The sequence below is a fragment of the Castor canadensis genome, chromosome 6, assembly GCF_047511655.1.
Source record: "Castor canadensis chromosome 6, mCasCan1.hap1v2, whole genome shotgun sequence".
Taxonomy (NCBI): Eukaryota; Metazoa; Chordata; class Mammalia; order Rodentia; family Castoridae; genus Castor; species Castor canadensis.
Genome location: NC_133391.1, coordinates 74,664,290 through 74,679,619, shown reverse-complemented (window position 1 = coordinate 74,679,619; position 15,330 = coordinate 74,664,290).

Sequence of the window (15,330 nt, the reverse complement as noted above, 5' to 3'; positions counted from 1 at the left end):
CTTTAAACAGATGTGAATACTTGTATGGGAATACTATGGGAAATAGTTTGAGAACTGGTGTTCCATAAGAAAGCAGAAAACAGGAGTAGCTATGTATTAGGATCATTGCTATGGTTGCAATATTATTATATCTTCATTGATGTAACAGCTCCGCAGTTAATCTTCTCCTGGATGATGAGGATGATGATGGCTTGAGGTGATGAAGATCTGGATGCTTATGAATTCTGAAAATCCAAGTGCTTGAAAACAATTCTGGATTCAGTCTCATTAAAAAAAAACAGCTCAAAAAGCCATATTATTTAAACAAGTTGCCACTGTTAGTGCTATTATGTGCTTTTCAGAAATGTTGTTGCTCCTAATTTGAAACAAGTGCTTCCTTTAAGGCTAATTAAGCAGATGAATGACACTTCCCAGGACCACATAGTTACTATGCTAAGTTAAAGCAGGAGAGAAATGCTGGATATGATAACATAGAATTTATACTTCCAGAAATAACATCTTACTCTGGAAAGACACTGACTGAGTGAGAGAAAAATGTCTTCCTAATTTTTCATTTTGTTTCAACATTTACCTTTTCCTTCTCAAAAAGAAAAAGAAATGAAGACAGACTGTTAGAGGATTCTTCTTACCTTACTGGCATCTATTCTTAAATTGTCCTGCTAAACAGTACATTTTTCTGTTAAATTCTAACACAGTGGTGGTGGGAGACTTAATACCCCTCTATCACTAATAGATAGGTCATCCAAACAAAAAATAAACAAAGAAACCCTAGAACAAAATGACACCATATATCAAATGGACCTAACTGATGTCTACAGAATATTTCATCTGACTATAGCACAATATACATTCTTCTCAACAGCCCATGAACTTTCTCTAAAGTTGATCATATCGTAGGGCACAAAGCAAGCCTCAGAAAATATAAGAAAATAGAAATAACCCCCTGAATTCTATCTGATCACAGTGCAATAAAACTAGAACTCAACAAGAAAAACAACAGCAGAAAATACACAGATAATTGGAGGCTGAATAACACATTGCTCAATGATCAGTGGGTCATAGAAAAAATAAGAGAGGAACATATAGGACAGAGCAAAGGCCATCCTAAGAGGAAAGTTTATAGCCATGAGTACAAATATTGAAAGGACAGAAAGATCTCCAGTAAATGACCAAATGCTACATCTCAGACTCCTAGAAAACAAGAACAAGCAAAACCCAAAACAAGCAGAAAGAGAGGAAAAAAAAAAGTAATGGCCAAAATTAATGAACTAGAGACCAAAAAAAAAAAAAAAAAAAAACCTACAAAGAATCAACAAAACAAAAAGCTGAGTATTCGAAAAAATAAATAAGATTAACAAGGCCCTGACAAATCTGGCTAAAATGAAGAGGAAAAGACCCAAATTAGTAAAATCAGAAGTGAGAAAGGAGACATAACAACAAACACTGAGGAAATACAGGGAATCATCAGAGACTACTTTGAGAACCTATACACCAATAAATTGGAAAATCTTGAAGAAACTGACAAATTTCTAGATACTTAGGACCATCCAAAACAGAACCAAGAGGATATTAACCACTCAAACAGATCTATAACACACAATGAAATTGAAGCAACAATAAAGAATCTCCCATAAAAGGAAAGGCCAGGACCTGATGGATTCTCATCTAAATTCTACCAGACCTTCAAACAAGAACTAATATCAACACTCTTTAAACTTTTCCATGAAATAGAAAGGGAAGCAACACTGCCTAACACATTCAATGAAGACAACATTACTTTCATCCCAAAACTGGACAAGGACATATCCAAAAAGGAGAACTATAGGCCAATCTCCATAACGAACATCGATGCAAAAATCCTCAATAAAATAATGGCAAACCAAATGCAACAACATATCAGAAAGATCATTCACCATGACCAAATTGGCTTCATCCCAGGAATGCAAGGATGGTTTAATATACACAAATCAATAAATGTAATACAGCACATTGATACAAGCAAAGACAAAAACCACTTGATCATTTTTTTGTTATTATCCATTTATTCACATGTGCATACATAGTTGGGGGTCATTTCTCCCCCCTGCCCCCTCGCTTCCAGGCAGAACCTGTTCTGCCCTTATCTCTACTTTTGTTGAAGAGAAGACATTTGATCATATTAATAGATGCAGAAAAAGCCATTGATAAGATTCTACACTATTTCATAATAAAAGTTCTGGGAAAACTAGAAGGAATGAATCTCAACGTTATATGACAAACCTATAGCCAACATCATACTTAATGGGGAAAAACTGAAAGCATTTCCCTTAAAGTCAGGAACGAGACAAGGATGCCTACTGTCCCCACCCCTGTTCAACATAGTCCTGGAATTCTTAGCCACAGCAGTAAGGCAAGAAGAAGAAATACAAGGAATACAAATAGGTAAAGAAGTAGTCAAAGTATTCCTGTTTGTAGATGACAAGATCCTATACCTCAAAGACCCAAAAAACTCCACCCAAAATCTCCTAGACACTATGAACAGCCTCAGCAATATGGCAGTATACAAAATCAACTTACAAAAAATCAGTAGCCTTTCAATACACCAACAATGAACAAATTGAGAAAGAATATAGGAAAACAATTCCATTTACAATAACCTCAAAAAAAAAAATCAAATACCTAGGAATAAACTTAACAAAGGATGCAAATGACCTCTTCTAAGTGAACTACAACCACTGAAGAAAGAGATTGAAGAAGGTGGAAAGCTCTCCCATGCTCATGGATTGCCAAAATCAACATTGTAAAAATGGCTATACTACCAAAAGCAATCTAAATGTTCAACCTAATTTCATCACAATCCAAATGACACAAAAAAGATCATGAATAGCTAAGTCAATCCTGAGCAAAAAGAGCAATGCTGGAGGTACCACAAAATCCAACTTCAAACTATACTATAGAGACATAGCAATAAAAATAGCATGGTACTGGCACAAAAACAGATAGGAAGACCAGTGGAACAGAATAGAGCACCCAGATATGAATCCACATAGCTATGCTCACCTTATTTTTCGACAAAGGCTCCAGAAATATATGATGGAGAAAAGACAGACTATTCAACAAATGTTGCTGGGAAAAGTGGTTATCTGCCTGCAGAAAACTGAAACTAATCCATGCCTACCACGCTGTATAGTATCAACTCAAGTGGATTAAGGACCTTAATATCAAACTCAAAACCTTGAAGTTAGTATTAAAAAAAAGCAGGGAATTCTCTGGAAGCAATATGTATAAGCATATTGCAGTATGTATAAGTATATTCCTCAGTAGGACTCTATCAGCCCAGCAACTAAGAGAAAGGGTTCACAAATGACACTACCTGAAATTAAAAATCTTCTGAACAACAAAAGAAACAGTCTCTAAATTGAAGAGATCACTCACAGAGTGGGAGAAAATATTTGCTAGCTATACGTCAGAAAAAGCACTAATAACCAGAATATACAGGGAGCTCAAAAAACTAAATGCCACAAAAATCAATGAACCATTAAAGAAGCGGGCAACTGAACTAAACAGAACTTTTCAAAGGAAGAAGTCCAAATGGCCAAGAAACACATGAAAAAATGTTCACCATCCCTGGCTATTAAGGAAATGCAAATCAATACCACACTAAGATTCCACCTCATTCCTGTTAGAATAGCTATCATCAAGACACAAATGACAACAAATGTTGGCAAGGATGAGTGGAAAAAGGAACCCTCATACACAGCTGGTGGGAATGTAAGCTAGTACAACCACTTTGGAAAACTATATGGAGGCATCTTAAAAAACTAAACAGAGATCTGCCATATGATCCAGCAATACCACTCCTAGTTGTATACCTGAAGAAATTCAAGTCAGGTTATTACAAAGGCACCTGCACACCTGCAATGTTTATTGCAGTACTATTCACAATAGCTGAGCTATGGAAACAGCCAAGATGCCCCACTACTGATAACTGGATTATGAAAATATGATATTTGTACATAGTGGAATTTTATTCAGCCACAAAGAAGAATGAAATGTTGTCATTTGCAAGTAAATGGATGGAATTGGAGAACATCATCTTAAGCAAAGTTAGCCAGGCTCAGAAGGCCAAAAATAGCATGTTCTCCCTCATATGCAGATTATAGACCTAAAACAAAGGCATTAATATTATTGAATATGGGTGACACACTAAGGAGAGAATGCCTACAGAAGGAATAGGGTAAGGGATGAAAACCTAAAACTTGAAAGTGTTTAATGTGTTCACTGTAGATGAGTGAATATAGTAATGTTAAACTGGCATATGCCACCATGGGAAAGGGACTAAGAAGTAGTGAAGAGGTCTGGTAGAGATGAACCAATGTGGGTTACAATACACATGTCATGGAAGCAACACTGAGGAATCTCTCTGTATAGCTATCTCTATCTCTAACTAGCAAAACTGCTACATTTTCTTATTATCTCTTATGTTTTCTCTTCAACAAAATAGGAGAACAAGAAGACGGAACAGGTTCTGACTGGAAGGGGGATTCATGGCCCAAACCATGTATACACATGTGCATAAATGTTAAAATGATTTTTAAAAAATGAAATAATTATCACTAAACCAGTAGGGTAAAGGAAAAATAAAGTACCCTACTCTTAGCAGTAGTTTGAATGAGATTGTTCCCACTCTAAACTTCAGGGACTGGCTTAATACAATCCAAGTGTTCCAAGACCATTATGATTCAATCAGAGATGGACACATGACCTAGTCAGTATCAATGAGTCAAGAAAAAACTAAGGCTTCCATATAAAAGGAAGTCTACTTCTTTAGAAAGAATGGTAAGAGAATTCCATTTGCAATCCTCCAATCCACTCCTACTGCTGGATAAAGAATCTTTTGACCATGAAGTGAGAATATATCTGTGAATGAAGCAGAAGAAGCAAAATCACAAATGTAAAGACAAAAAACAATCAAGCAAAGTCAAAACTCAAGCCAAGTTCCGGCCGCAGTCAGCTCTGAATTATTTTCTCCTAACAGGACATACTTCTGAACTAATCAGATGCATGAACTGGTAAACTCCCTTTCATGGTAGAGAGAGGTTAGATGAACTGAAAGGAGGCAAAGAAGAGTCCTTATGTAGTTAAGCTAAAAATCTGAAGGAGAAAGTAAAAAAATTATCCATAAATCAACAATCCAAATATATTATTCCAATATTAATGGGAAGTTAAATTGTTTTGAGTTTTTTTTTTCAGATAGAGAAAAAGTTAGGTAATTATTTCTGTACTCCTGAAATAAACTAGGATTTTCTATGTATTTCACCAAAAATAGAAACTATAGTGAAAAAAGTTCAATTTCATCTCGTAAATGTTTAAATCTTTTTGTAGAAAAATAGTAACAAAGACAAAGATATGTCAAACTGGAAAAAATATATACAATAGTTTGTTGGATGAAGAATTAATGTAACTAATGCTACTAATATAGACAGTTCAAATTGGACACAATAAATATCATTTAATTCCAGTGGTGTGATGATTGAGATATTTCATTTTAGGCATTTCTCAAAGTACCTGGGAAACAGTGAGCTCTCACCAAATGATCAGTTTTATATAATCATTTGACTGCTCTCTGTACTGAAGGCTAAAGGCAATAAGTTTGGTTGGAAACTTTATCTTGCTTTGGTTTTATAAAAAATGACAATAGTAGAAGGTGAGAGACAGGGATCTAGTTTCAGTGTTCTGCAGGTAGATATCCAGTTTTCATAGCACCATTTGTTGAAGAAGCAATCTTTTCTCTGATGCATATTTTGGGTTCCTTTATCAAAAATCAAATGTGTGGGTTTGTGTCAGGGTCTTCTGTTCTATTTCATTGGTCTTCATGTCTGTTTTTGTGCAAATGCCATGCTGTTTATGGCTTTGTAATATAGTTTGAAGTCAGGTATTGTGATGCCTCCAGCATCTTTTCCAGGCATGGGTACCAGTGGGAGAAGAGTGGGCATAACGAAAGTGTGAATAAGGGTGAATATGGTGAACGTATTTTGTAATCATATATAAAAATAGAAGAATGAAGCTTGTTGAAAATGTTCTAAGAAGGGAGGGAGGGAGGAGAGAGAACAATAGGGGCAGTAAATTTAACTAAGATTTATTGTAAGGACATATCTTCACATCACAACGTATCCTCCTATAGAGCTATTATATGCTAATCATAAAAAAATGACAATAGGGTGAGCAAATGTCCAGTAAAGGAAAAGACAATGGTTTTTAGTTTTAGAAGGCTGGGATCTTTAAAGAATGTTGGTTTTCGTGACATTTCCAAAAAGCAGAACAACATGTTTAAGTGAGATCCATCAGAGGGTTGGAAATCCTCAGGAACTCCTCTTGAGGTTAGGGTGGCCATAGACTTCCTCATCTGAGGACAAAGTCGGCAACAGCAATAGCCACACTTGAAATACTTCTGGATCATAGGATTTTAAAAGATGCCTTTAAGGTCCATTATATTCTCAATTATATATATTTTGATTTTCATATCAAATCTTTTGACAACCCATCTGGTTCCCAGAAGATTCCATCAAGGATAGAACAGTATCACACTATATATCTCCTTAAAATGAAAATACCATCTATTATTAGATCAATGTGACATTGTGTGCATTAGCATATTTCAAATTCACTCCAATTGACATAATGCTTAGAAAACCATCCTTCCATCACACAAAGCTTTTTATCCACTATCCTTATTTATTCCTGTTATTGGAAGCTGATGTACCTCATCAGAAGAGACCACATGTGCCAGTTAAGTGGGCAATTCAGCTGTTGGAATCCTGACGGTGGACTTTAGCTCTGGCTAGGCAGAGGTAGACAGATGCTCTATTCTGCCTGAGAAGATATTAGAAGACACTGTTCACTATAATCCATTTTATCCTGTGTATTTACAATTTATTTTCACTACTTTGTATGCACTATTAAATTATGATAGGACTTAAAAGCAATTAAGTCTTATTTTTCTTCTTATTTTTTGTGGGTAGATCTGCTCTTTAAATAAATCTTCCAAGAAACTTGGTTCAGATATCTGGTATTTCTCTTCTAGGTTGTTCTCCTTCCAGATTGGAAATATTTCCAGATATATCAGTTAAAACTCCTGGGACACCAGCCCTGACACAGAGTTAACAAGGCAAAACATTTGTTGGGGAGGAAGACCTGTGAAAGAAATGGAAAGAAAAAAAAAAAAGACTTGGAAGAGAGACCCAACAGACCACAATGTTGGCCTTATAAAGCCTCTAGCAGTGCAGTGGGGTGCATTTAATCAGAAATTTCCTGTAGAACATTCCTGTATTAGCAGAAATGTCTCAGCCCCAATATCAATTCCTTGCCCGGTTACTGGCTTTAACCACATGTGGTGGAAAAGCTGAGTAGACACAGGGGAGCTTATAGCTAGAGAATGTCAGCTAACCAGGGTCCCAGAAGGTGAGCAGCAAGTCCCTTCACATGTAGGATCTGACTGAATATTTTTGGATTCATCAAATTGCTGCCACCCTACCAATGTAAAGCAATATTTAACAGCTTTTTTCTTAAAGTTGGAGGCTTAGAAGACATGAGGAAATATAAGGAAACATATGAGTCTCTCCCTGTTCTAACATATCCTATTACTGCAAAATCATATCTGCTAATTGTGCAATGTTGGGGGAAAGATTTTTATTGCCATTGGCAGCTTTGCAAGGTACCTTCTGGCACAGGCAAAGTGTTGAATTTTCCTGTTAGCCTTCAACTTTAAAAGCCAAGTGGAGGCAAAAATAACTACTTTTTACTGTTGCAAATGAGCTGATCACCAAATTATTTCCATAGTTCATTGGGAATTTACTGCAGAATAACACTTATAAGATGCCTAATATTGAAACGTCATAGTTTCCATAGTAGTACATTGGCCATGTATTTCAGGAAACCAGGTAGCCACACTTTAGTTAGTCAAAAATTCCTTAAATGGTGAAACTAAATAGAAAGGTCATATCCATTAAGGTGCTTGTGATTTCTGTTTTTCCTAAATATGCCCTCTTCCCTTTCCCTAAATAAGAAGTGGGTTATTATGCACACTTGTTATTCAGGAGGACACACTGAGGGCTCAGTATTCTGTGACTTAAAGTAGTATATTATGTCTTTCAGTTACTGTGTTTTCTTTACGGATACTTCCTATAAACAGGAAGTATCATGAGGTAAGCTAACTTTCTGATTTTTTTGTTAACATTATTTTTATTGCTGTGCTGGATGGGGTTACATTGTGGCATTTACAAATTCTTAAAATATATCAGATATATCATACTTGAATTCACCTCCTCCACCATTCTTGTTTGTCTCTTCTCCCCACATTCCTGCAACAGTTTCAATAGGTATCATTTTTGCCATTTCCATACATGTGTACACAGTATTTGCACTATATCCACCCTTCCACACCCTTTCCCCACCTCCTCTTCCCTCCCACTGGTATCAGCCTCCCCAGGCAAGACCTGTTCTGCCCTCCTGTTCTCTAAGATTGTAAAAAAGAAAAAATGACATTTTTGTTTGTTAAGATGGCTACACAAGGGTTTCCTTGTGACATTTCCATGTACATATGTGTTATAACCCAAATTGTTTTATCTTTTCTATTTTCTTCATTCTGTCTTAGTCCCTTTCTTATGGTAGTTTCATCAGGTTTAAAAATTCTATATTCGTTTTTGTACAGAGAATACATCAACCATATTCACCTTCTTAACTTCCTTCTTTTCCCCTCTCCTCTCACATGTGACCTCTCCTTAGTGTGACCTGCTTTTCATGATATTGCTGTATAACATACTAATTCTTCCTTTACAATCTGTAATGTTTTCTTGCTTAACTACAGACATGATTAAGGATGCCTAAAATCTTAACTTTAAACTGGGAGTAGTTTTTAAGCTTAAAGCTGTTGCCTCCAAGCCACCCTTGTTTCTTCTGTAGATTGACAAAGTTTCTGCTAATCCCTTTGCAAAAAGTCCTTATGTACTCTCAACGAAAACCCCTTTTCTACACAAGGGACTCATTCTTTACCTGTAAAAAGATGGAGTTGGACTAAGGAATCTTTAATGCTTCATTTAGGTCTGGGCCCAGGTGTTTTAGAGGAAATGACTTTCCTCTCTTGAGACTAATAAGAAAGAATAATTGAAATGCTTCTCCTAGGCTCAACCACATTCACCACAACAGTCAAAATATACCAGACTCTAGGAGGTAAAGAGAGAATCCTTATTTCCAGAAGCTGCAGGAAAATTTTGACAATGTGACTCATGTAACATAGCTGGGAATAATAGCAGTTACTCCTCACCTAGTGTTTATAGTATCCTTCAGTACAACAGGCATTTTACATTTCTTTCATAGAAAACAGTTCCATGAGAATGATATAAGTGGCCTTATTTTACACATGATGAGAATGGATCTGACAAAGAATAAGAAAGCAACATGCCTCCATCACTAGGTTTTTAGGAAATTGAGTTAGACATAGATATGAATTATATTTGTGTCTACTGTTCTCAATAACTATGTTATTCTCTTTGGCCATTTTATTGATCGATACAGTGCTTAGGTATTAATAGCCTGTTCCTTATTAGGAGTGTGTGATGGAAGAGGGTCTAGCTTAGGCATAAACAAGTTCTCTGTGCCACTTGTGGCACTGACTACTTTGTCTTTGCATGATAACTCTCCTGTAACTGTGATACCATGAATGTTTCCTGTTTTGATGATTTTCAAGTCAGTGCCTCACAAAGAGGAAACATAAAGTTTTAGGTTGCCAGTTATTTTGAGCACAGGCTTTAATTTGCTAATTTATTTGCTGGAAGAAAGAGTTGAGTGTTGCTAGGAGGCATAGTGAGCTTTTCTCCCTGAAATATTCTAAAAATTATGAGTGCATGTTACAAGGAGACAGAGCTTTTGTGGGCAAATGAAGAGTGTGGAAGGTGGTCATTATGTCAAAAAAAATCATGAGCTGCATTTTCCCCAGTTTTGTGACACTGCTTTCAAGTCACTATTCCAGAAAGTACAGAACTCCCTTTTCGTTTACCTCTGTCTTTGAAAGTATCACACACTAATTGAATTGTTTACTCTTCAATCATTGCCACAAGACTGAACCTCGTTTATCTTGTTTACTTTAGGTCATCAACATTTAATATCTCCTAAGCACAATATTTTCTTTTTGTTTATTCAACAAATACTCAGTGGGCAGAAGTATGTGTCAGGCTCTATTTTGTGTATTGCAAGAACACCATCTCTAGCCATAAAGGAAATGCAAATCAAAACCACGCTAAGATTCCACCTTACCCCTGTTAGAATAGCCATCATTAGCAACACCACAAACAACAGGTGTTGGCGAGGATGTGGGAAAAAAGGAACCCTCGTACACTGCTGGTGGGAATACAAGATGGTACAACCACTGTGGAAAACAATTTGGAGGCCTCTTAAAAATCTAAACATAGATCTGCCATATGATCCAGCAATCCCACTCCTGGGAATATACTCAAAGGAATGCAACACAGGTTACTCCAAAGGCATCCGCACACCCATGTTTATTGCAGTGCTATTCACAATAGCCAAGTTATGGAAACAACACCCCCAAGATGCCCCACTACTGATGAATGGATCAAAAAAATATGGTATTTATACACAATGGAATTTTACTCAGCCATGAAGAAGAATGAAATCTTAACATTCTGAAGTAAATGGATGGAACTGGAGAACATCATTCTGAGCAAGGTTAGCCAGGCTCAGAAGACCAAAGATCGTATGTTCTCCCTCATATGTGGGCTTTAGATCTAGGGCAAATGCAGCAATGTGGTTGGACTTGGGTCACATGACAAGGGGGAGAGCACATACGGGAGATATGGGAAAAAGTAGAAAACCCAAAACATGAAAGCATTTGATGTCCCCACTGCAGAGGAACTAATACAGAAACCTTAAAGTGACAGAGGTCAACATGGGGAGGGGATCAGGAACCAGTGTAAAGATCAGTTAGAGATGAATTAACTTGGGTTGTAACACATTTGTACATGAAAGCAATGCTAAGAATCTCTCTGTACAGCTATCCTTAACTCAACTAGAAAATGCTTTGTCTTCTTCATTATGCTTATATTTTCTCTTCAGTAAAATTAGAGATAAGGGCCTAACAAGTTCTGCCTAGAAGCAGGGAGAGGGGAAGGGGGGAGGAAGCAGGGGGGAGAAACAACCTAAACAATGTACGCACATGTGAATAAATGAATAACAACAACAAAAAAAGAACAATGGTAAAGAAGACAAGTTTCTCCCAATGTTGAGATTACATTCAACTTAAAAGACAGATAGTAAATATTCAGAGAGCCATGCAAACATACATGTATAATATAGTTTCATGCAGTGACCAAGTGTAGAAGGAGAAATAAAGCCAGGCAGGGGATTAGATGTTCTCTTTCAACAGTATGGTAAGGAAATCCTTTCTAGAAATATAAAAATTACAAGAGTCATATTTAGGAGTAAGACTATTTTAGGTAGTAGGAAAAAACAAACAAACAAATAAAGGTATGAGAGACAATATGAACTTGACCTATTTGAGGAAAAAGTGCAATGGAATAATCAAAAAGAAAATGTTAGGTGAGAAGTAACAGTGGGGAGGTGAGCAGAACTGAGTTCATAGAGGATCATGAGGCTATATAGATGAAGTGGAAGTGGGTTCTTGGTATTTATTGTATATTGACTGTGCAAGAGGCACTGTTTTAAGTGCTAAAGGATAGTTATAAACAAATAAAGTGCATTCTTCAGCCTTGAGAGAGCTTCAGTAGAGACAATAAATTTGATAAATTAAATATGTGTGTAATATCAAAATTGGTGACAAGTGGTAAAGAGAAAAAAACTGAAGCAGGAATGAATGGCAAGGGGGAAGTGTGAACAAAGTTTTGTAAAAACAGAGAGAAAGTAAAATAAGCAAAGAAACAAAACAAGTAATTCTCCCTTGGGGAAAGAACATGCCAGACAAAAGCAATAGACATAGAAATTGGGGACAAGCAGGGAGGCCAGTGTGGTTGGCTACTGGGAACCAGAAGGAGAGCCCTGTGAAATGAGCAACAGGAGCAGCTTGGAGTGGGAGTCACATTCAATAGTGCCCCAGAGGTATGATAGAACCTTCGTTTTTTATTCTAAGTAAGATGGAACATCCATCTGCAAACACAGGGTTGCCACAATATGGTAAAATTTCAACAGACTACTGATTTGAAAATAGATTAAAAAGAAACAAGTGTAGGCCAATCAGAATATTACTGTCTAGTAGAAGTGCAATGCAAGCCACACATACAATTTTCAACTTTTAGTATCCATGCAAAAAATCAAAAGAACTAGGCAGACTTTATATCAGCAGTGTGTTTTCTTTGACCTAATGAGATGCTTTACATCATTTTCATATGAAGTATTTGAAACCCAGTGCCTATATCTTGTGATAGATCTCAATTCAAGCCATCTTTCAAGTGCTCAGTAACCACATATGGCTCATGGCCATTATACCCCATGTCACAGTCAGAAGACTATGGACATGATCCCTATGACTGAAGATGGCAGTGCAAGGAGGTTGATGAGAAGGGGTAAAATTCTAGATATGTTTTAAAGATAGTGCCAATAGAACTTTCTGAAAGAATAAACATATGGATGAATAAGGGGAGGAATGAATGTAAATTTTAAAAGTTCTAAAAAAGAAAAGAAATTTTGGTAAGTTAGTGTGTTTAATAAAACTGCAGATATATGCCAGAGCCGTCTTCCTCCATCCTAGGTTATGGAGGCCTCAGGGAGAAAAACAGCCCTCATACACTGTTGGTGGAAGTGTAAATTAGTACAACCACTATGGAAAACAGTATGGAGACTCCTCAAAAAGCTAAAATAGAACTGCCATGTGATCCACCAATTACACTCCCTGGGGTATACCTAAAGGAATGTAAGTTGGGGTTACAATAAAGGCACCTGCACACCCATGTTTATTGCAGCATTATTCATAATAGCTAAGGTATGGAAAGAGCCAAGATGCCCCACTACTGATGAATGGATGAAGAACATGTAGTATTTATATACAATGGAATTTTATTCAGCCATAAAGAATAACATTTTGTCATTTGCAGGTAAATGGATGGAACTGGAGAAAATCACAGTTGATGTACTTTCTATATGAGAATGAATATAGCGTTTTTAAACCTGGTGAAATCAACATAGGAGGGGATCTAAAGTAGAAAGAAGGAAAATGGAGGGGATGAACCAATTTGGGATATAATACATATATATATATGTATATATGGAAATATCATAATGAAACTCACTGTGTTGTTATCTTAAACAAACAGAAATGTCTTTTTTCAAAAATGAAGGACAAGAGGGTAAAATGAGTCCTGTCTGGAGATTGGTACAAGTAAGAAGGGGAGGATAGAGGGAAGGGGTGAAGGAAGGTGAATATGGTAGAAATACTATGTACTCATGTATCAAAGTGGACTAAGATCTGTTGAAACTATTCTAATAAGGGGGAGGAGGAGAGGGATAAAGGAGAATAATTGAGGGTACGAATTTGACCAAGACATATTGTAAGCACTTTTGTAATTGTCACAATGTACCCTGGTACAACGATAATGTGATAATAAAATATAAAAAAGAAGCACTTTACAAGTTGTTAATGTATGTATTCCCAGGTGTCAATTGATGGCATTTTCACAGGAAAGACAAAATATAGAAGAAAGCAGAAGCCTATGATGTGGTCCTTATGGAGGTTTTCTTCTTGAGTTTACAGAAAGGTCACTACAACATTATACACTGTCTAAAGTTTTAAATTATAGATTCACATTGCACAGCCATTGACTGTATGGTGGAGTTTCTCAAATTAAGATCTGAGGTCATCAAGCTTCCTCTAATTCTACAAGCTACAGAAGCCCAGAGGGGGTTTCTTGTACTAATTCATCCATCCAAAATAGGTACACATTTGTAATTTATTCAAATACATAAATTCACAATCAAAACAAAGGCATAATAGTGCTAAAGTAGCTGAATATGTTTCAATTGGCCATCCAGAACTGTAAAGTTTGTGATTTGAACACCATTTTTATCTAGTATTCCCCAGTATCCACCATGTCTTTAGTGTTATACTTGGTCCTTGGAACCTTTGCATCCATGCATATACCAAACAGGTATGTATTCCTGATCTGCATTCCTTCCATAGAACATAGCAACATATTGGTTTTCTGAGGATCAGTGAAGTATAACAGAAAGAGCACCGAGGTGGGAGTCCAGGAATCTAGAGAGAATTAGGGAAAGTGGCTTTGCCAGTCTTGTTCTTGTTTCTTGTCTCTCCTAATAAGAATGGTAGATCCAAATACTGGTACAAAACAAAAAGAAAAAATGATAAAAGACTCTATGCTCTGAAAAGACATCAATGACTGTAAATACCCTTTTGAGCAAATGGTGCTGGATTTTTTATGCTTGGTAGAACCTTTAATAATGTTATGTGCACAAGTTCCTGACCCATGATAATTTTGATCACAAAGATAGAATCCAAAATCCCTTAATAAATATGTGTAGAAGCCAAATGGTGAAGAGTTTGGTTGGGGAAAGGAGGGAGGGACAAATGAGATACACAAAATAATCACTTGGCCTCTGCAGACAACTAGTTGAAAAATCACTGCATAAAAAACAAGCAAAAAAAAAAAAGAAATGATAAAAATCAGTGCATCTACTCTGAACTATGATGTCTAAAATAAGAGAACATAATACAGACAAGAAATTAGCAATCTCTAGTGCTATACAGAACACATTCATAATAGGAGCAGTGTCTCTCACAAGGAATTGAAAATTAGTTCGTCATAGGCAAGGAAGGAAAAACCTTAGTCTTTTCATGTGAAAAGCATATATGTTCATACAGTACATAAACAGATACATAGTATGTCTGTGGAGTTAAAATGTCATGGGTATAACTAGAAAAACAATCTAAAAATTGTCCTTAGTGAGGATTAATTTTAAAAGTGTTGAGAAATGTTGAAGTACCCATTTGTAGGTAAGATAAAGAAAGAGAAGACAATGGGAATAGATTGGCATGTGGAGAAATTGAACCTTTTTATATGATACTGCAGGCTGTTCTTTATAAAAACATGACCATTTCATCCCTGAGTTAGGTTATTCCTATTCTATGAAGAGTAATTTGTGAATCCAACTCCTGTTTTTCCCTTGTGGCTTTATAGTGCAACTTATCTAATTTAACTCTTAAAGATATTACCCTTCATTACATTGATTCACTCATTTCATAAATACAGTACATTGAGCATGTACTGAGTACTAGCTCTCCTATCTGTGCAGTGGTGAACATGTAGTGAA